The following is a 21,667-nucleotide window of genomic DNA, read 5'->3' as shown; positions in this document are numbered from 1 at the left end:
TTTTTTATGAAGGAATGAAATTCTCGTAGCGGAAGTGTGTGAACGCTGTGCAAAAGAAATTCAATTTGAAGAACACAAAATTCAGAGAAAACACCTAAGCGTTCTTCTAAGGAGGAAAAAAAAAAAGAAAACTAACATGTCTAGAATCTCCTAAGAATTCTTGAACCTCCTAAGAATACCACGAAGTTTCCTTTGTTATCATCAAAATGAAAATCAACATAGAGTTGTAGGGTTTGATTTGGTTTGGTAAAAAGAATTTCTTTTAGAAAGATTTCTTTACTTCTTTTTGGAAGAGAGAGCTTGTAATCATCAAAACGAAGGAGAAGAAGAATTATCTTAACAATCTCTTTTGTTTTTATTTTTTGCATGAGAGATGGAGAGAGAAGTTATCAAATAACTCCCTCCCTCTCCATCATGTAGAATAACTTCGAAGGGAGGTATTCTTTTAAATAAAAGTATATTAATTAAAAACAAAATAAAATTAATATAAATTTAAATCATATTATATCTCATATAATATAAACTTTATTTTATATAATATATAATATAACCAATGGTTTAAATCTGTGATATGATCTATATTTCTCATATAAATCGAATCCATATTAATTTTAACCTATACTTTATTTATGAATCTTATTCATATTATTATTTGAATCATATTCAAATATTAACTTCTCTCATAAAAACTTTATATTATAGTGTATCAAATACATTGTATTAATTGTATCATATACAATTTATTTCCTTTTATCAATTTAAACAAAAATAAATTTGATTCTCGTTTATCCTTTATTAAGCTAACAAGGGGATCTTATGGACTTATAGATTGAAGCTCTAATGATATGAGATTAATTAATTAAACTCTTTAATTAAATTAATCTCTATTCATTAACTATTAGTCATTTCACTAAAGTCTAATAGTTTCACTTTTCTTATTGTAAATATATTTTTGTGTCCATTAGATAATTCGGGGTATTCGTTTGTAAGCACCGCATACGATTCCCATGTGGCTTCGTGTGCTGGTTGATCTTTCCACTTAACTAAATACTCTCAATCACGTTCAGTATCATTCCAGCACAGTTCAGTCACATTTTCGGGCTCGAGCACTAATTCCATTTGGTCGTTGAGTAAGCAGATGTCTAGTTGCACATGGTGCTTGTCTCCCACAGCCTTTTTTTTGTTGTGACACGTGGAACACGGGGTGGATTCGAGCAGTGTCTGGTAGATCTAGTAGATAGGCCATTTCCCCTACCCTCCCTAATACCATGTAGGGTCCAAAATTTTTTGATGACAGCTTTTCGCATCGTTTTTTAGCCAACGACTGTTGTCTATACGACTGTATTTTTAAATAGACCCAATCACTAATGTCGAACACCACATCTCGATGGTGTACATCCGCAAATTTCTTGATTTGTGCTTGGGCGTGTTGTAAGTGATGCTTTAGAGTAATCAACAGCTCATCTCTGGCCTGCAATTGTGATTCTACTGAATCATTTGGAGTACGACCCGACTGTCCATATGAAATAATTGGAGGGAGGTCGTCCATAAACGATTGCATAGGGGGTGTTTCGTATGGAAGCGTGGAAGGTGGTGTTTATACCAGTACTCTGCCCAAGCTAGTTTTTCACTCCATGTCGTTGGCTTTTCGTCTGACAAAAACATCGCAAGTACAGCTCCACACTCTTGTTCACCACTTCCGACTGCCCATCCTTTTTGCGGGTGGGCAGATTGTGCTTCTCTTCAATTGGGTTCCTTGCAAACGGAAGAATCTCTTTCCAAAAGTGACTCAAGAACACATACGGTCCCTACCAGATACAATGGAGCGGGGGTACCCATGGAGACAAACCACTTCCTTTATGAATAACGTGGCTACTGTTTTGGCAGAAAATTGATGTTCCAATGTTAAAAAGTGAGCGTACTTACTAAGCGCGATCTACCACCACAAGGATCGTGTCAAACCCCTTGGATCGCGGCAAGCCTTCTATAGAGTCCATTGATATATCTTCCCAAATTTGTTGGTTGGGAATGGGGAGGAGGGCTGCTATTTGTTGGCTTTTTGGCCCTTAATCTCAAATTAATTTATTTTAATTATTCAATTAATTTATGTTTTGATGATAACAAATCTGATTTTTTTTATTGACAATTTTATTAATTTGAATAGACCATATCGTAGAGCTTGGAAAAATGATTCTAACGCCTCTTGAATCACCCCAAATCGAAGTTCAAATGAAAGAAAATATTGCTAAAAGAAGCTTAACGGAAAAAATACCCGAGATGGTGACGTGGCGACCAAGCATTCAATTTGAACCAATTAGAGAAAGCCAGCTTGGAGGAGTGAACAAATGTGGCTTTTTGTTATGTTTTATTGGCTTTTATAAAGAAAATGAATTTAAAAGAAAAATGATTTTAATATTATTATTATTTTTCTTGTGTCTAACGGCTAGTTTTTTTAAAAGAGGGTGAAGTTGCTTTATTGATTTCTTTTTAAACAAAATATTTTGAAAAGACATATTATTATATTATTATTTGTATTGTGTCTAACGGCTAATTAAGTTTAAATCTCAACCATTCATTTTTCTTTTACTTATATCTAATGACCCAAATGATTTTGAATTTATCTTTCCTCTCTTTTTAAATACTTCACATTTACACAAGATCACAACATCTTTACAATAATCCTCAAGCAAAAAGCCAACATTGTTATTCTCTCTAAAGCTTCCAATTTTTATTCTTTTCATCTTATTCTTGAGAGCTTCTTATTGTATTGTGAGGATTAAATTTGTGAGCTTCAAATTGTATACTCACTCTTTTAGAGAGTTTTTCTTTTGTGTGATTTAAAAACTTCAACATATTGTAACGGTTGGATCCTAACCCGTGGAAAGGATCGGGTTTGCTCTTGAACCCGAAAAAGGAGCAAGAATCGGTTCGGCTCAAATCCGTGGAAAGAGTCCAAAGAAGATTTTCAATCAAAATCCCAAGAGGTGCTTGGGAAAGTGGATGTAGGTTGAGTTTAACCGAACCACTATAAAATTACGGTGTCTTCTTCTCTAACTCTTTTCTAATTATTTTTTAATTTAATTTTAGTTACATATTCTTATTGGTTGAGTTTGATTGCATATTTCCATTCATATCTTTTTATCAATCTTGTTATTTAACAAAGTTTACAAAGTTCTTTATTTAAATTTTAAAAAATATCTAATTAGTTGATTTTACTTTTTATTTGTCAAAAAGTTTATTTAAACCCTATTCACCCCCCTCTAGGGTTGCCATACCGATCCAACAATTGGTATCAGAGCAAGGTTGCTCATCTTGAAATTTTAATTTCTTGATAAACTTTATTGTTAGAGCATTATGGCAAACCTATTGGCAAATGGTATTGTTGAAGGTCAATCTACTTCTAGACCTCCTTATTTTGATGGTTCAAATTATGCATATTGGAAAGCTAGAACGAAAATTTATTTGCAATCTATTGACTATAATTTGTGGTTAATTGTTGCTAAAGGTCCTTATGTACCCATGAAAAATGTTGATAATGTTGATACGCCTAAATTAGAAGAAGAGTATGATGAAAATGAAATGAAAAAGTGTTCATTTAATGCTAAGGCTATTAATTGTTTGTATTGTGCCTTGAGTAAAGATGAATTTAATAGAATATCCATGTGTTCTTCCGCTCAAGAAATTTGGAATACTCTTGAAATTACTCATGAAGGAACAAATCAAGTTAAAGAGTCTAAAATTAGCATGTTTGTTCATAATTATGAATTGTTTAAGATGGATGCTAATGAGACTATCACCGATATGTTTACTAGATTTACTAACATCATAAATGCTTTGAAGGGTCTTGGTAAAGTTTATACAACTTCCGAAAATGTTAGAAAAATTCTAAGGTCTCTACCTAAGACTTGGGAAGCTAAGGTAACGGCGATTCAAGAAGCAAAGGATCTCACCAAACTTCCACTAGAGGAGCTTATTGGCTCACTCATGACTCATGAGATCATCATGAAGGAGCACTTGGAGGATGAGTCCAAAAAGAAGAAGAGCATTGCATTAAAGACTATCTCCTTGGAAGTTGATCCCGAAGATGAGGATGGCCTTGATGAAGATGACATTGCTTATTTCTCACGTAAGTACAAAAATTTCATAAAAAGAAAGAAATATTTCAAGAAACACCTATCAACCCAAAAAGAGTCAAAAGGTGAGAAAAGCAAAAAGGATGAGGTGATTTGTTATGAATGCAAAAGATCGGGTCATATAAGAACGGATTGTCCTCTCCTCAAATCATCTAAGAAATCCAAGAAGAAGGCAATGAAGGCTACATGGGATGATAGTAGTGAAAGTGAAAGTGAAGTTGAAGAAATGGCAAATCTTGGTCTCATGGCTCATAGTGACAAAGATGATGAACATGATGATAAGGTAACTCTAGAACCTCTTTCTATTGATGAATTATTTGAAAATTTTGAAAGCATGCAAAATGACCTAGAAAAACTTAGTTCTAAGTATGTTGTGCTTAAGAAGAAATACAATGTTTTAATTAGTGAAAATAAGTCTTTACTTGATACAATTGCTTGCTTTAAAGAGAATGAAAATTTTGAGCAAATTGAAGAATTGAATGTCTCTAGTGATAAGCATGTTTGTATTGAGAAAGATGCTTTGCTTGATAAAGTTAGATTTCTTGAGCATGATAGTTGTGAAAAAGATAACTTGATTAAAGTGCTTAAAGAAAATGAACTAAGTGTTTTACAAGAACTTGATAAAGCTAAAGAAACTATTAAAAAGTTGACAATAGGTGCTCAAAGATTGGACAAAATTATTGAAGTAGGAAAATCTTATGGTGATAAGAGAGGTTTAGGCTATATTGATGAATCATCTACTCCATCAAGTTCTAAAACTACATTCGTTAAAGCATCACCTATTGTGCCTAAGTTTAACATGTCTAATCATGTGTCTAATCATGTTAAATCTAGTTTTGTACCCATATGTCATAATTGTGGTGTTGAAGGTCACATTAGACCTAAATGCTTTAAATTGAAGTATGCTCAAAATACTTATTCAAGAAGAAATTTTTCGCAAAGAGCAAAGTTTTACATTGCTCCAAGGAAGAATTTCTCCAATAAAAGTAGAGTACATAAATTTGTTATGAAAAATAAATCTTTGCATAATGTTGTTTGTTTTTCTTGTGGCAAGTATGGACATAAAGCTTATTCTTGTTACCTATCTAGATCTAGTGCTTGTAATGTCTATGAAAAAATGAAATGGATCCCTAAATATGTAAATGCTAACATTCTAGGACCCAAACAAGTATGGGTACCAAAGGATCAAACTTGAAATTAGTTGTTTTTAGGTTTGTTTGAAAGCCTCCAAGAAAAACAAATGGTACTTGGATAGTGGTTGCTCAAGACACATGACGGGAGACCGATCCAAGCTTATCTCTTTCTCCAAAAAGAATGGAGGCATGGTAACCTTTGGTGACAACAAGAAAGGTAAAATAATTGGTAAGGGTAATATAGGAAATGATTCATCTACTTTGATTGAAAATGTTCATTTGGTTGATGGTTTAAAGCATGATTTGCTTAGTATTAGTCAATTGTGTGATAAAGGATTTAGAGTAATATTTGATAAAAAAAATTGCATAATTGAAAATGTTAGTGATAGAAAAGTTTTGTTTGTTGGAAATAGGGATGAAAATGTGTACACTCTTGATTTGAATGATTATCCTATTATTGATAAATGTCTCTCGGTTTTGCATAATGATTCTTGGTTATGGCATAGAAGACTAGGACATGCTAGCATGCACTTAATTTCAAATATTTCTAAAAATTGTTTGGTTAGAGGTCTTCCTAGTTTTAAATTTGAAAAAGACAAAGTTTGTGATGCTTGTCAAATGGGTAAGCAAACTAAGTCCTCTTTCAAATCTAAAAATGTGATCTCTACTACTAGACCCTTACAACTATTACACATGGACTTATTTGGCCCTTCTAGAATTGCTAGTTATGGAGGAAATTATTATGCTTTTGTGATAGTTGATGATTTTTCTAGATTTACTTGGGTTTTGATGATAAAATATAAGGATGATGCTTTGAAAAGTTTTATTAGTTTTGCAAAAAGAGTACAAAATGAAAAAGGATTTTTTATTTCCAAAATTAGGAGTGATCACGGAGGAGAATTTGATAATGATGCTTTTAAAGCTTTTTGTGAAGAAAATGGTTTTTCCCATAATTTTTCCTCTCCAAGAACTCCTCAACAAAATGGTGTAGTTGAAAGGAAAAATCGTACTTTGCAAGAATTTGCTAGATCAATGTTGAATGAGTATGGTTTACCTAAATATTTTTGGACGGAAGCCGTTAACACCGCTTGCTATGTTTCAAATAGAGTTTTAGTTAGACCCTCTTTAGATAAAACTCCTTATGAACTTTGGCATGGAAAAATTCCAAATATTGGGTATTTCAAAGTTTTCGGTTGTAAATGTTTTATTTTGAATAATAAAGAAAAACTTGGAAAATTTGATTCTAAGACAGATGTTGGTATTTTTCTAGGATATTCCTCTACTAGTAAAGCTTATAGAGTTTTCAATAAGAAAACTTTAGTTATTGAGGAATCTATTCATGTTGTATTTGATGAATCTTGGAATAATGTTTCTAATGAGTCTATTTGTAGTGATGATTTAGAAAAAGATTTTGGAGATTTACTTGTTAATGACAAAGGCAAAGAAATTGTTCCAAGTATGCAAGATGTGAACATCATAGAAAAGAAAGAAGAGGGTTCTTCATCCTTGCCTAAAGAGTGGAGATATGCTCTATCCCATCCCAAGGATCTAATTCTTGGCAATCCCGAACAAGGTGTCAAAACTCGTTCTTCTCTTAATTTATTTAGTAATCTTGCTTTTGTGTCTCAAATTGAACCTAGAAGTTTTAAAGATGCCGAATGTGATGAGTTTTGGATTTTAGCTATGCAAGAAGAATTAAATCAATTTGAAAGAAACAAAGTTTGGAAATTAGTCCCTAGGCCTTCTAATGCATCTATAATCGGAACTAAATGGGTTTTTAGAAATAAGATGGATGAAAATGGAAATATCATTAGAAATAAAGCTAGACTTGTAGCTCAAGGTTATTGTCAAGAAGAAGGTATAGATTATGAAGAGACTTTTGCACCGGTTGCTAGATTAGAAGCTATTAGAATGTTGCTTGCTTTTGCTTCTTATAAAAATTTCATTTTGTATCAAATGGATGTAAAAAGTGCTTTTTTAAACGGTTATATTGTGGAGGAAGTTTACGTAGAACAACCTCCGGGCTTTGAAAGTTTTGATTTACCTAATCATGTTTATAAGTTGAAAAAGGCTCTTTATGGCTTAAAACAAGCTCCAAGAGCTTGGTATGATAGACTTAGCAAGTTTTTACTTGAGAATGACTTTAAGATGGGAAAAATTGATAATACTCTATTTATTAAAGTTAAAAATAATGACATGCTTATAGTACAAATTTATGTGGATGATATTATATTTGGTTCTACTAATTCATCTTTGTGTGAAGAATTTTCCAAGTGTATGCATAATGAGTTTGAGATGAGTATGATGGGAGAACTTAGTTTCTTCCTTGGTCTTCAAATCAAACAACTCAAGGATGGCATCTTCATAAGTCAAGAAAAATACACAAGGGATTTGCTCAAGAAATTCAAATTAAATGAAGGTAAAGTTGCAAAAACTCCTATGAGCACTACCACTAAGCTTGACAAAGATGAAAAAGGTAAGTGTGTGGATATAAAGACTTATCGAGGTATGATCGGATCTTTACTTTATTTGACCGCTAGTAGACCCGATATCATGTTTAGTGTATGTCTTTGTGCTAGATTTCAATCTTGTCCTAAAGAATCACATTTCCATGCCGTTAAAAGGATACTTAAATATTTGCTTGGAACTATTGATGTTGGATTATGGTATCCTAGAAATGTTGAGTTTAATTTGGTAGGATATTCCGATGCGGACTTTGCCGGTAGTTTACTTGACCGTAAAAGTACTAGTGGGACTTGTCAATTTCTTGGTAGTTCCTTAGTATCTTGGTTTAGTAAAAAGCAAAATTCGGTTGCCTTATCCACTACCGAAGCGGAATATATTGCGGTTGCTAGTTGTTGTGCACAAATTCTTTGGATGAAACAAACTCTTTGTGATTTTGGATTAAAATTTGATAATGTGCCTATATTTTGTGATAATACTAGTGCCATAAATTTGACTAAGAATCCTATTCATCATTCTAGAACTAAGCATATAGATATTAGGCATCACTTTATTAGAGAGCATGTACAAAATGGTCATATTACTCTTGAGTTTGTAAGTTCCAATAATCAATTAGCGGATATATTTACCAAACCTTTGAGTGAAGAAAGCTTTTGTAAAAATAGGCTTGAGCTTGGAATTATTCGTTGTGATGCATCTTGATTTTATATCTTACTTGATATTGTTACCCTAATGCATATTGATAGGGGGAGAATTAGACATTTTGTATGTGTTCATATTTTTTTGGGAGAGCTAACTTCCTTGGTATTGTTTTTGATGATTCCAAAGGGGGAGAAGTATAAGAAAAATATGTTTTTATCAATTTGTTGCATAATTGTTTCTATTGAATAATGCATATTTTTTTAGAGAAAAATTAATTAAGGACAAAGAAGGTTCTCTTATCAATTGTTTTCAAGTATGATCTTTGTGGTGAAATATATACATGAGCTTTATGGTTATACATCTTGATAATAGAATTACTTGTTGATCATGTGTGTTTCAAGTTATTTTTCTTCAATGATTTGTCATCATCAAAAAGGGGGAGATTGTTGGCTTTTTGGCCCTTAATCTCAAATTAATTTATTTTAATTATTCAATTAATTTATGTTTTGATGATAACAAATCTGATTTTTTTTATTGACAATTTTATTAATTTGAATAGACCATATCGTAGAGCTTGGAAAAATGATTCTAACGCCTCTTGAATCACCCAAATCGAAGTTCAAATGAAGAAAATATTGCTAAAAGAAGCTTAACGAAAAAATACCCGAGATGGTGACGTGGCGACCAAGCATTCAATTTGAACCAATTAGAGAAAGCCACTTGGAGCAATGAAGGAGTAACAAATGTGGCTTTTTGTTATGTTTTATTGGCTTTTATAAAGAAAATGAATTTAAAAGGAAAATGATTTTAATATTATTATTTTTTCTTGTGTCTAACGGCTAGTTTTTTTAAAAGAGGGTGAAGTTGCTTTATTGATTTCTTTTTAAACAAAGTATTTTGAAAAGACATATTATTATATTATTATTTGTATTGTGTCTAACGGCTAATTAAGTTTAAATCTCAACCATTCATTTTTCTTTTACTTATATCTAATGACCCAAATGATTTTGAATTTATCTTTCCTCTCTTTTTAAATACTTCACATTTACACAAGATCATTAAAATCTTTACAATCCTCAAGCAAAAAGCCAACATTGTTATTCTCTCTAAAGCTTCCAATTTTTATTCTTTTCATCTTATTCTTGAGAGCTTCTTATTGTATTGTGAGGATTAAATTTGTGAGCTTCAAATTGTATACTCACTCTTTTAGAGAGTTTTCTTTTGTGTGATTTAAAAACTTCAACATATTGTAACGGTTGGATCCTAACCCGTGGAAAGGATCGGGTTTGCTCTTGAACCCGAAAAAGGAGCAAGAATCGGTTCGGCTCAAATCCGTGGAAAGAGTCTAAAGAAGATTTTCAATCAAAATCCCAAGAGGTGCTTGGGAAAGTGGATGTAGGTTGAGTTTAACCGAACCACTATAAAATTACGGTGTCTTCTTCTCTAACTCTTTTCTAATTATTTTTTAATTTAATTTTAGTTACATATTCTTATTGGTTGAGTTTGATTGCATATTTCCATTCATATCTTTTTATCAATCTTGTTATTTAACAAAGTTTACAAAGTTCTTTATTTAAATATTAAAAAATATCTAATTAGTTGATTTTACTTTTTATTTGTCAAAAAGTTTATTTAAACCCTATTCACCCCCCTCTAGGGTTGCCATACCGATCCAACATTGATTATAACCAAGATGCCTCAAAGTCGTTCACCTTTGGGATGTGTAATAAAATCCATGGATTTCGCACATTCAGGGAATTTCAATGTGTTCGACTGACTTTCCAAAGTTACTTTCTCTACTAAAGCCTGAAGCCCTGTATGCTGCAAGAATTAGTGTTGCCAATCGAGGTTGCAACGTTTCAAATGCAACTGATCAGCATACCATTCAAAATTTGAATTTTCAACATGACGAGTTTGTAACTTTAGTGCCCCTTGGAGAAGAAAATGAAATTCAGGGTATGTGTAATTCAGGTTTTGTTCCACAAGATAGTACAATTTAAATTATTCTCCATATGTTGCTTAATTATCTCAGAACGGTTTATTTAAACCAGGATGCAGTGCATGACAGCAACGGTCCGGTTTCTTTTGCAGAAATAGAGAACAACATGAAAGCTAGTATGACAGCTAAAAGTGATGTATACGATACCTGCTCTCAAGGATGCTCTTTAGCCAATTCAAAGCATGAGATTTTATCAAGTATTTATCCTAAAAATCCAACCAATCAGTGTACACAAAATTTCTATCAAGAATTTGGAAGTGTAAATGTGGCATCAGAGGACCTCAATTCTGAAGAGAACACATTAGGAAAATCATTTAAAATTATGTTGATGAACATTGCAAACGAAACTAAGAAAACTCAGCTCATGAAGGTACGGTACCAATTTATAGTCTTCTAAAATATTCATCAATCATGTTTCTTTTATGAGATTTTCTATTGATGGTATTGAAGTTTTATATCCTTGGCTTAGTATTCTTTAAAGGGGTGTTTGACAGAAGGAGTGGTCCAAGAAGTTGTGAAATCTAGAAAGTTTTGAACTCTTAGGGCCTAGGACATACGAAGTCAATAAGGCATAAAATTGAAATTTTCTTGTCGGGAGTCCACAAACACTTTTGGCCAAACAAAGAGCGGAAAACTCCACACTTCCCTAATCCTACTCTTCCAACTCCTTGGCTCATACAGCCTCTACGATCTCTAAATACTGATAGGCCCATGGTAGTGAAGGTGTACACCCGTAGGCACAAGAAAGGATTCAGGTGAGGAGGATGGGAAGCTGTATTTGTTGGTCTGAATGTTGCTAGTTAAGGGAGCCATGAGTCTTTTATGCTTTCATATAAATGCTATTATGATTGTTTGGGGAGGGTATGTTTTGGCATAGCTTGTATCAGGTTTCTTAGAATAATTGGGAGAGCTAGAGAAGCTTCTGATTCCTTCCCTCCATTATTGATAAATAAAATTGAGGTTAAGGCTTATCATATACATACCCAGTCATTGAACTTCTCCATATTCCTTAAGAGGCATATCTTGCTTGGCTTATTTGGCTGGCTCTACTCATGTAGGATTTCGAAAGGCGAATCTGACATCCTGCCAAAAATGATTAATCAGTTTCTTTAACTGTTGAACTTTTAGGTTGTATACTAGCAAGCACATGAAGTTTAGGGATTCAATCTTTATATTATTTTTAAGAGTTATTCAATATCCCTACCTAGAATAGACAAATGAAGCTTGAAACTACCCATAATATTAATGCTGTTGTTTAATTATGACATTTTGTTATCGGTCTTTCTAACTTACAAATATCCATCTTCTGATATGTGTTCACATGCATATTTTATGGATGTAGATTTTATAGTATTTCTTTATTTATTTTATATGGCATTAGCTGTGTACATTTTTTTATAAAATATTAATATAAATATTAAACCACCGATTCACCAAAAAGTTTAAGCTGGTGGTTGAAAGAAAATTCAATTATAGCCTTAAGCTTAAGCTACTTTGGTGGACTAGAGAGTATAATCTTAGAAACACTCAATCTGATCAAGTTCTCTGAAGCAAGAATTAAAGTTCGGAAAAATCTTTGCGGATTCTTACCAGCAACTATAGAATTAAAGAGTGAGAACTGAGGAAATTTTTCCCTTAATTTTGGGGATTTTGAACCCTTATAAGCTCCTGTAATAATCCAATCTGATCTATTTCAAAGTGATTTTTCCAATCCTATTGATTTATGTAGAATAAATTCAGTGATTTTAGATGAAGGGCTCCAAAGTGATGGTCTCCCAGATACCTGAATTTTCTCAAACAGAATGCCCCATCCATCTCAAGAAATCCTTTCGAAGCACTTAGGAAGTTGGGTGATGAAGAAGAAAACCTTGTTCGACCGGAAAGAGTTTCAGCCCTTGAATCCTCGCCGAAAAAAATAATTTTCAGAAGGAAAAATTCAAATTTGGGTATAGCTGGGATCTCCACGTACTTAGAAGGGGAAAAGACTTCAATAGAAAAGAGAGAAAAACAGACCTCAAAAGAAGAAAAGGCAGCCAACCGACATTTTATTATCTCAAAAAACAGCTCACCTAGCCCTCCCCAACCAGATTTTTTCAAACTTAATGTATCTGCAGACATTTTAAAAGCTGACACACAGATGGTAGGCCCCAAGAATTTTATTAATCAGAATTCCAATGGCTTTTGGTATTCTGACGAATTGGAGGAAGAATCAGAGTCCTCTCCTCCATCAAGGAACTTCACTTGCGGGCCATCTCCTGTTTTCAGCTCTCAACCAAAATTACCAGCCTCTCCCAAGACTAAAATATCATCTGCAATGAAAGCTATTCCATTTCATGCCAGAAATTTTTCTAAGCACCTCAAGACCTATACCAAAGGGAGAACTTCTTTTCGCAACATTTGGATGAGCTTGGCTAATTCTGATTTATTAGAGGAAAGTTGTGTGAAGATACAAATTCCAAATTCAGTTGGCAAAAGGTCAGTACTGCCTTCCTCCTTAAGTAATAAATTTTCTCAATCCTCCTCCAAACTTTCTGGTTCATTCTTTAATTTTGTGCAAGATACTTCTTGTCTCAAAAAAGTTGAGAGCCTAGAAGATGAATTCATGGAAGTTTAATCAGTCACCAGTGTAAGTAGTGCAGAATTTGAACCAGTTGAGGAAGAAATAATTCAATCAGAGACAGAGAAACAAGAGGACAGTGACTCTCTCGGTCCAGATTTTATTAAATTGTTTTCCTCCCCATAAAAAGAAATTTTGTGCAGGTCAGCAAGTATCCTTCCCCCTCAAGAGTTGGTTCCTTTCTTGGCAGCATGTGAAATTGAATTGATATAAGGCAGAGGTTGCAAAGATGAAGATTATATCATGGAACACTAGAGGATTCATGGGCCATTCGAAACAATTGGCTATTAAAAATCTTTTGAAGAAAGCTAATCCAGATAGAGCATTGATTCCGGGGACCAAAAGAGAAGAGATTGCCAGTTGTATTATAAAGGCACTATGGAGTTCAAAAGGAATTGGCTGGGTCTTTGTTTGAAGCTAGTGGCAGATTAAGAGTTTTGCTGATTATGTGGATAAATATAAGTTGTCGATTATTGAAGTTCGGTCAAGAGAAGGAAGGTCATTACAGTGTGGCTTATAAGTTGTTTCAACATTAATTTATAAGTTGTTTGGAAAGGTTCTCGCAGAAAGATTAAAGAAAGCCAGGCCAGGTATTACTTTGTAAGACCTCCTATTATCTATACCTATAAAAGGAAGGGTAGAAAGGGAAATTCCTTAGCAACCAATGATGAGAGAATAATGGGAGAGGATCGTGCAGGTGGGGCCCACTAGGAGGGATGAGAGAGAGAGGTATAAACATGTAATGTTGGGGTAGGGGAGGCTAGGTCTTTTTTGGTTATTTCAAGGAGAGTAAAGGCTGCTGTAGCCTGAGGGTATCCAGCCCTGTATAAAGGAGCTGGGTAAGTTTTCTATGTTGTTCTTCCTTTATTTTTCATATCTACTATTGTTGAATGTGTTTTGGCTTTTACATAAATAAAGAATTACAGAGTGCTGCCTCTGTTTAGCCATTTGGTTAGGATATTTTGTGTTTTATTGTTAGAATCCTAAGATATTTCTCCATTACAATGTGGCTTTCTGGAAGAGTGCCAAATCTTGGATCCTATTTTAATAGCAAAAGAAACTTTGGAGGTATATATTATCCGAAAAAAGAAAAGATGGATCATTAAATTAGACCTTGAAAAGGCCTTTAACAGAGTGGATTGGAAATTTTAGAAAATGTAATGCAAAAGAAGATCTTCGACGTAGGATATTGTGTTATATTGGCCAGCCTTTACAGCATCCCCACTTTGAAGTCTTTGATGATCAGGACTTTCGGATCAGCCCTCTGCTTCAAACAGTTTTTGCTCAACCAATCAAGGCTTATTCTTCTTTGTTCTCAGCATGCTGCCTTTGATTATGATTTTGCTTTGGAAAGATTCTTTTTATCATTTTGTTTGTCTTTGTTTTTGTGGCTTTTTGTTTTGATCTTGTGTTGTCGCTTTTTGGATGTTTTGAGGGCACTAAGGGGGTGTCAACCTAGTTTGTGATGCCCGGATGCGCCTGTTGATCTTCCCTCTCCCCTTTTGCTCTTTGTATAATCCTCATGTACATTGAGCTTTGTCTCTTTCTTTATATTAATAATAGTGAGACTCGTATCCTTTTTTAAAAAAAGAAAGAAAATTCAATTATATATCACCAACACTCTCCTCACTTGTGGGCTTGAAATATTTGAAAGGCCCAACAACTGGAAATGGATTTTAATTGGGGAGGAAACGAAAATACGAGGCTTGAACACGAGACCTTCTTGGACCACCTGCTCGGATACCATATTGAAAGGGAGACAAACAAACACACAACTTTACGTGGAAACCTGTGTACCAGGAGAAAAACCACTATATTTTTCTTCTTATTATTTTCTGATGAAAAATACAATAGGTACAAGGGAGAATAAATAGAATATACAGAGGAATAAAAAAGGAAAATATTTAGGAATTAAGAAAAATATTCCCATAAACTTTTCATAAATATTCTAAGATTCTAACAATAAAAAGTTCTTTTTATTCCAAATTGTGACTGCTCTAATGTGCAGTTGTTTTCTGATTTAGATGATTGAGGAACTTGGTGGTTCTCTCACTGCTGATGGGAGTACAAGCGCTCATGCCATTACAGGAAAAGTGCGGAAAACTCTAAACTTTTGTATTGCTCTCTTGCAACCTTAGACGAACACTCTTCTATGTGTCCTTTTGGCCTTTGAATACCGATAATCATCTCATTTGCACCAAAGTTAGCGATTCCATGCACACAAGGCCTTTGCCGTTATTCTTCCATTGCCTCGTAGTTGTGCTTAGGCTGGAAATTGCTGTGAACCTTCTAGATCTAAAAGGGCATAGTTTCTTATTCTACTGCCTATTTACTTTTAGTTAAACATCAAAATCAATTCTTATGTTTGAGTTGGATTGTATCATGCTCTTCCTTTTCAGTTGTTTCTATCGTGATGGTGGGTAGTGGTTGTTAAGACAACCATTAGGCTAATTTGGGTTTCAGGCTTACTTTTCCCATTTTACGTGTAAAATGGCTCAAGCTCACTAATGAAAGATATTTGTTGGCTAGCTAGTGTTTTTATCCTCGATTTCCTTCTTCCCCTAATACATTATGTTATGGAATTTGTTAGATACCTAGATTAGTATAGGGTTGGGGTATAAGGGTAATTAGATATTTAGGAAGTTACTAGTAGTTATTGTGTAAGTGTGGTTACTAGTAGTTATTATGTAAGTGTGGTAACTAGGGTGGTTACATGTTATTATAAATGGAGGGAGGGTAAGTGGGGATTCTGGGAATGTCTGGTGGTAGAGTACGGGAGGTATAAGGTTTGGGTGAGAGTACTCAAGAGGGAGGGTTCCAAGTGCTTTATACTTGGTTTTATCTTGTATTTTCTTATAGTTACATTATAATAAATTCAGATCTTGTTCTTGTTAGGAAGTATATGTCTCCAATATTATTTAAGTACAGTAGGAGAATTAAAAAGGGTAATATTGACCCACACAAGAATATATGAGAGATTATAGGAGGAGAGAATATCGGAGGAGATCTTTCCCATTAGTTTGTTAGTAAAGCAAAATAAAATGGAGGAAAGAGGAGGGAGAAAGGGGACAAAATATTCCAAAGAAGTAGAGGCTGCCGTCTTTCGTGCTCGGGAGAAGTAGAGGGTCCAAGTCAAGTTCTTTTTATTGTTTGTTTTGGTCATTTTCATGGTTGCGGTTTGTTCTTAGTTTTTCTTGTTCTTTGTTGTGATCCTCACTGGAGTGTGCCTTTAGGAAGTAGATGTGAGTGATTTTTTATTCTCTATACTGTAATTCATTGAGGTAATTCAATAAAGTAAGATACACTTGCCGTATATTTACAGTATCTTAACAAATTGGTATCAGAGCGTTTTTACTTGGGAGAATGATAGAGCAGCACAAAAACGGATCAAAGAGAAGTTGGAGACCTCTGATAAGGAAATCTCGGGGATACAAGTGGAGTTACACAAGTTGCTGGCAATTGAAGAAAACTTGTTATGCTTGCCAAAAAGCATCGAAAGACTGGTCATCTAGTTGGAAAAACAAGAACGGTTGCTAAATGCATCGAAGGAATAGCAGAAGGATAATTTGACGATCTCCGAAAGAATGGAAGGATCGTCGAGCAAAGGACCAACGATTGAGAGTATAATCGAAGGTGGAGGTAAGACATTGAAGGAAATCAAGGTAGAAGGTAAAACAAACAAGTTTGAAAGGGATGAAAACTCGAACGATCATAGCAAATTCAAGAAGGTTGAAATGCCTGTGTTCAGTGGCACTGATCTGGATTGTGTTTATTTAGAACGGATTGGAATCTTCAGGTCCATAAATTGATGGATTTCAAGAAGGATCTGAATCCATAGAAGAATCGAGGAAAACGTGATTGCAACGGTTATACAACGAAGGTGAAGAGGATGGCAAAGAGTGACCAAGAAGAAACTATAGAGGAAGGTCGACGAGGATTACCTGTGAGGCTCGAAATGAAGACTCGAGTGAAGAAAAATTTGTTGCTAAAAGAAACACAAAATGGCTGGTTGCAATGGAGAAAGAAGAAGCCGATAGTTATCGGTCTACAGAGGCTCGAGAAGGTGGTCTGGAATAGGGGTGAATCACGTGACGAGGAAGAAGTTGTTGCACACATGATGGTGCCAATGGCGTGGTAGAAATTGGTAGGACAGAGGATTAGGACAAAAGGAACAATCTTGGGTTTTACTATTTCAAGTGGGCTTCAACTTACTCTAAATGAGCTTCAACTTATTCTAAATAAAACATTGGGGGCACATCATTTTGTAGATGAAGTGGGTGGAGAGTTCCAAAAATAGGAGGGAAGAAAAACTTGTATATAGGTGGGTCCTAGGAATGAAACCGGCGGCAGTATGATTTTGGTCTTGACGCAACACTTTGATTATGGCCTAGCCCACTAGAGATGAAGAGTTTGAAAATTAAACACTTGTTGGTGATATGCAAAGGGTTAACTAAGACAATGTGTTTTGGAAAAGGAAAATTCAAGTACATTGGGCTGCTTTGTGGGCTGAAGTCAATGGACCTTATTGGAATCGAGAGTTTTTCAAAGCCGAAGGGGAGGATTTCTTTTTCAACATTGAAGAGCAGAATGCTGGGGATTGTTTGCAATTAAAAAGAGAAAAAAAGAGAAAGGGGCCTTGATCATGTTTGCAAGCACACCTTGAGGACAAGGTGTTTTGAAGCATCGGGTAATGTTAGATACCTAGATTAGTATAAGGTTAGGGGTATAAGGGTAATTAGATATTTAGAAAGTTACTAGTAGTTATTATGTAAGTGTGGTTACATCTTATTATAAATGGAGGGAGGGTAAGTGAGGGGAGAATTCTGGGAAGTGATCTAGGGCTTGGGTGAGAGTACTCAAGAGGGAGGTTCCAAGTGCCTTATACTTGGTTTTATCTTGTATTTTCTTATAGTTCATTATAATAAATTAAGATCTTGTTCTTGTTAGGAAGTATCCTAAAACAGAATTCCTCTAGAAGGTCTCATGTTAGCGAATGATAATCTGCGTTAAGTGTGTATTTGTAGGAGTTCTTCTCCCGGACATCTATGGTTGATATTTTTTACCTTTCAATATATCAAAGCCAAGGATTCTTTTGCATTTCTCTATGCTTTTTCTTTACCCAATTATGCTTTTTTCAGTTATATTTGGGAGTAGTATTTCATTTCTTTCATGTGAAATGTTGAACTTCAGTAGTGTGGAGAGTGGAACGTAATATCTTACCTTTTATATTAGTAAACTTGATTTTAAGCAATGTGTTTTTGAAGATTTTATGTTGTAGATTGTTTTTTGTTCTTCAAGCTACTGTTCTTAACTTTATTTTCTCCTGTTATTGTTCTCAATGATTATCGAGCATATGCATTACCATGTGGCTTCAAGCGTGTCAGTGTGCTCTTGCTCATAATTTTTACTATATCTTGTTACTAAAATTGCAAGTTAATTGCAAATTACTCAGAGCTTGGATTGTCTCCTCCAGTTGGTTAAAGGAAAGCTACCGGGAAGGCAGATTTGTTGGTAAGTTCGAATGGCTTGCTAGTATCAAAGCGTAATGTATTTTCTTCCACTTATGTTTTTCATCCTACCTAATTTTTGTGATTGATTAATTCCTTATTGATCTGCAGACGAGTTGCCTTACATACTAAATGATGATGACTACATATCGAAGTATCGAGCCAGCCTAAAAGCTGCAGTTCTCAAGGCAAAAGCATGTTTTTGAGCTTTATTTGAAGGGTATGATGTTTGCATATCAGCTCACGCTCAACCACCACCTAAAACTCTATCCCTGATAGTCAAGTCAGCCGGTGGAAATGTAAGTTCTCTGTTATTGTACAAATCTCGAGTACTAGGTTTGGTTCTCTATATTACACATACAACCACTATAATATGGCTATCCTCCCATCTAATGAAGACGTGAAGTTCTCAACAAACAAGCACGTATACGAATTCTAGACATGGGTCAATAAATTATAGACATGGTGACGTGTCATTTTTTTCTAAAAAATATAGGATAGTGCTAGAACACAGTTTTAATATATATAATTTAAAAAGTATGTATCATATTTATATAGAAATTCAAAGTCAATAAGTTTATGTATTTATATGCTTAAAAATAAGCTCATCCTTCACTCAAAACTTATTCAAAGCCAAGAGTTTAATATGTGTGTGTAACCAATCTTGACCTTTATTGCATTGGAATACTTGTTGTCTAACACATCTATTGTACTAACTAGTGTTCAACACGTGTTCTCCGAGTGTTCCATACATATTGTTTATTGATACACTAGCCAAACTTGAGTGTATGTGCTTCTTAAGTCTTTAATATTTATGTTTGTTTTGATCCTAGGAATTGAGCATGTAATGTAAAAAGTCTATGCACAAGGGGTCATATGGCCATCTCCGTGTTTCTTTAATTATCAAATTTGTTCAAGTTTTTAATTGTCTCTAGATCGAAATCTGGAGTTATTTTTTTGTGATTTGGTGTACAAATACATACATCCATGTTTCTAATTATGATTAGATTGTTTTCTGGTCGCAACATTTTATTGTTTAGCTTGTCTTTGATCTTGAACTTACTATTATGTTGATTTAAATTCCATTTTAGCCTTAGAACTTTCAAAACATCCATTTTAGTCATCGAGCTTCCAAAACGTAGCCAACTAACGGTTTTAGTATTTTGTAAATTATTTTATCAATTAATATTCATTTATTCAATACTCATCGGTCATTTCTGCTATATGTGATTGGAATATATCTCATAGGAAGCATTTTGAAAGTTGAAAAAAGATGGAAAATTTTAGGGACTAGAACAAGAATTTGTTTAATATTTTTTTATAGGGTGAATTCTTGCAATTTCCTTGTAGTATATACATAATTTTTTCTCTCATTTGGCAAATTCATTATGCTTGAAAATTTAGGTGATTCATGAGCTAGATAAAGTAAACAATGTATGAAAGACGATCTTTGTGGCTTGTGAGGAAGACGTGGAGGAAGCCTTGGTGGCCGTAGAAAAAGGGATATGGACTTTCAACGTTGAATGGCTAATGGCATGTATAATGAGACAAGAAGTAGACTTGGAGGCCCTTCAATTTGCTGAGTCCCTATGAGAAACAAGGTCACCCTAACTTTCAGTTTTGAACAAGCAGCAGCCAGCCATTTCGTCCTTGTGTAAATCCACTCTTTTCTCAACTCACTCTAATTTGGTACATAAACAAACTCTGATCGCTCCATCTCTATATTCATCAGTACATAAAAGACGATAAGTTTATTCATGGAGAAAGTTGGATGTAAGTATGTTTTAGGAATGGTCCTTCATTTAGTAACTTTGGGAATTGTAAAAATGAGGTAATGAAGTTCTATCAAGTTGAATGTTCTTGTTTATGTTAGATGAGACTGATTCTTGGATACCAGAATTAACTTGAAGTACGTGTTTGAGTTCCATTGGAGTGATTAGAGAAAAAATGTTCCTTTAAAAAGGGTAATTTTTTTATGTAGACTTTCTTTTTATTAAAATTCCTTAAAATACAATTTGAGAGTATTTCAATAGCTTTCAAAGAGTTGTCAAACACTTGTAGTTTTTCTAAAATAACATATTTTCAAATATTAAAGTTTTTGACGATAATTTACATGGAATTACACGATCAGTTACCACTATCAATAGAATCACTTACAAATATTAACACGATCGTGTACCGATAACAAGACGATTGTTTACACTATTCAATACGATCACCAATATCATATGATCGTGTACCCATGTCAACACGATAATTTATTTTAATCAATATTATCATTTACCGTTGTTAAATGGTCGTTTATCACGGTTAATAGGATCGTTTAATGTATATTATTTCATCGCACGATCGTTTACTTATTCTTGCATTATGTTTAGTATTATCATTTTGTACATTTTATTATTTTATTCAGTAATAAATGTATATCTATGTCTATCTATTTCTTTCTATCACAATTAAATACTTAATTTTATTATTATTTTTTTTTACAGATTATAATGTCTTTTCCTATTGTTGTTTTTTATGGAGGTCAATGGAATGGATGTAATATTTATGAGAATTACTTAGTTGCTGAAATTTTGGTAGATGTCCGAGTGAGCTTTAATTCTCTAGTTGATTTAATATGTGAACAGATTCAATTGGATGGATAAGTAGAATTATCTGTTTTACTTGATTTTGGTAAAAGCAAGGTCCAACTGTGGTGCCAGTAAAAAAAGACAATGATGTGGCTTGGTATTTATCTTTTGCTAAAGATGCAACTAATATACATCCATTAGTTGCCCATGTAACTGTTGATTTTTTTAGAAGGTCTTCTTCTTCTAGTAGTGTACGATAGAATGTTGATATGTCATTGAATGTAGGTTCTTCTTCTTATGTTTCAAATGATGAAATTATAAGAGACATCTCATATCATGGTGATTTGAAGGAAAATAGTTTATTTGAAAGTAAAGAGATGCTTTCAAAGTGTTTTGGCATAATAGAAGTGAATAACAACTTTCAATTTAGAACTACAATATCAAATTTGAGGTCTCTTGAATTTAGATGCCTACTAGAAGAGTGCAAATGGTTTATTAGGACATCTCGTTATAAGAAGAGCGAGTTGTGGATGCTATGAAAATACATTTATGAACATGACTGTTCATTGAATACTAGTTGTCACATGCAAGCTTCTT

At 33.8% G+C, this 21,667-nt stretch overlaps 1 long non-coding RNA gene across 1 annotated transcript; it reads left to right on the top strand.

The window, feature by feature from the left end:
• Positions 1–18,310: 18,310 nt before the first annotated feature.
• On the top strand, positions 18,311–20,421 carry LOC116405919. The gene is made up of 3 exons (XR_004219007.1): positions 18,311–18,498; positions 18,606–18,793; positions 19,899–20,421. It is a non-coding gene; the product is annotated as an uncharacterized LOC116405919 (long non-coding RNA).
• Positions 20,422–21,667: the final 1,246 nt, after the last annotated feature.

This window comes from Cucumis sativus, unplaced genomic scaffold (assembly GCF_000004075.3).
Source record: "Cucumis sativus cultivar 9930 unplaced genomic scaffold, Cucumber_9930_V3 scaffold46, whole genome shotgun sequence".
NCBI classification, from domain to species: Eukaryota; Viridiplantae; Streptophyta; class Magnoliopsida; order Cucurbitales; family Cucurbitaceae; genus Cucumis; species Cucumis sativus.
The sequence above is the reverse complement of the archived record's forward strand: the minus strand, read 5'-3'. Positions and strand labels throughout refer to the sequence as shown.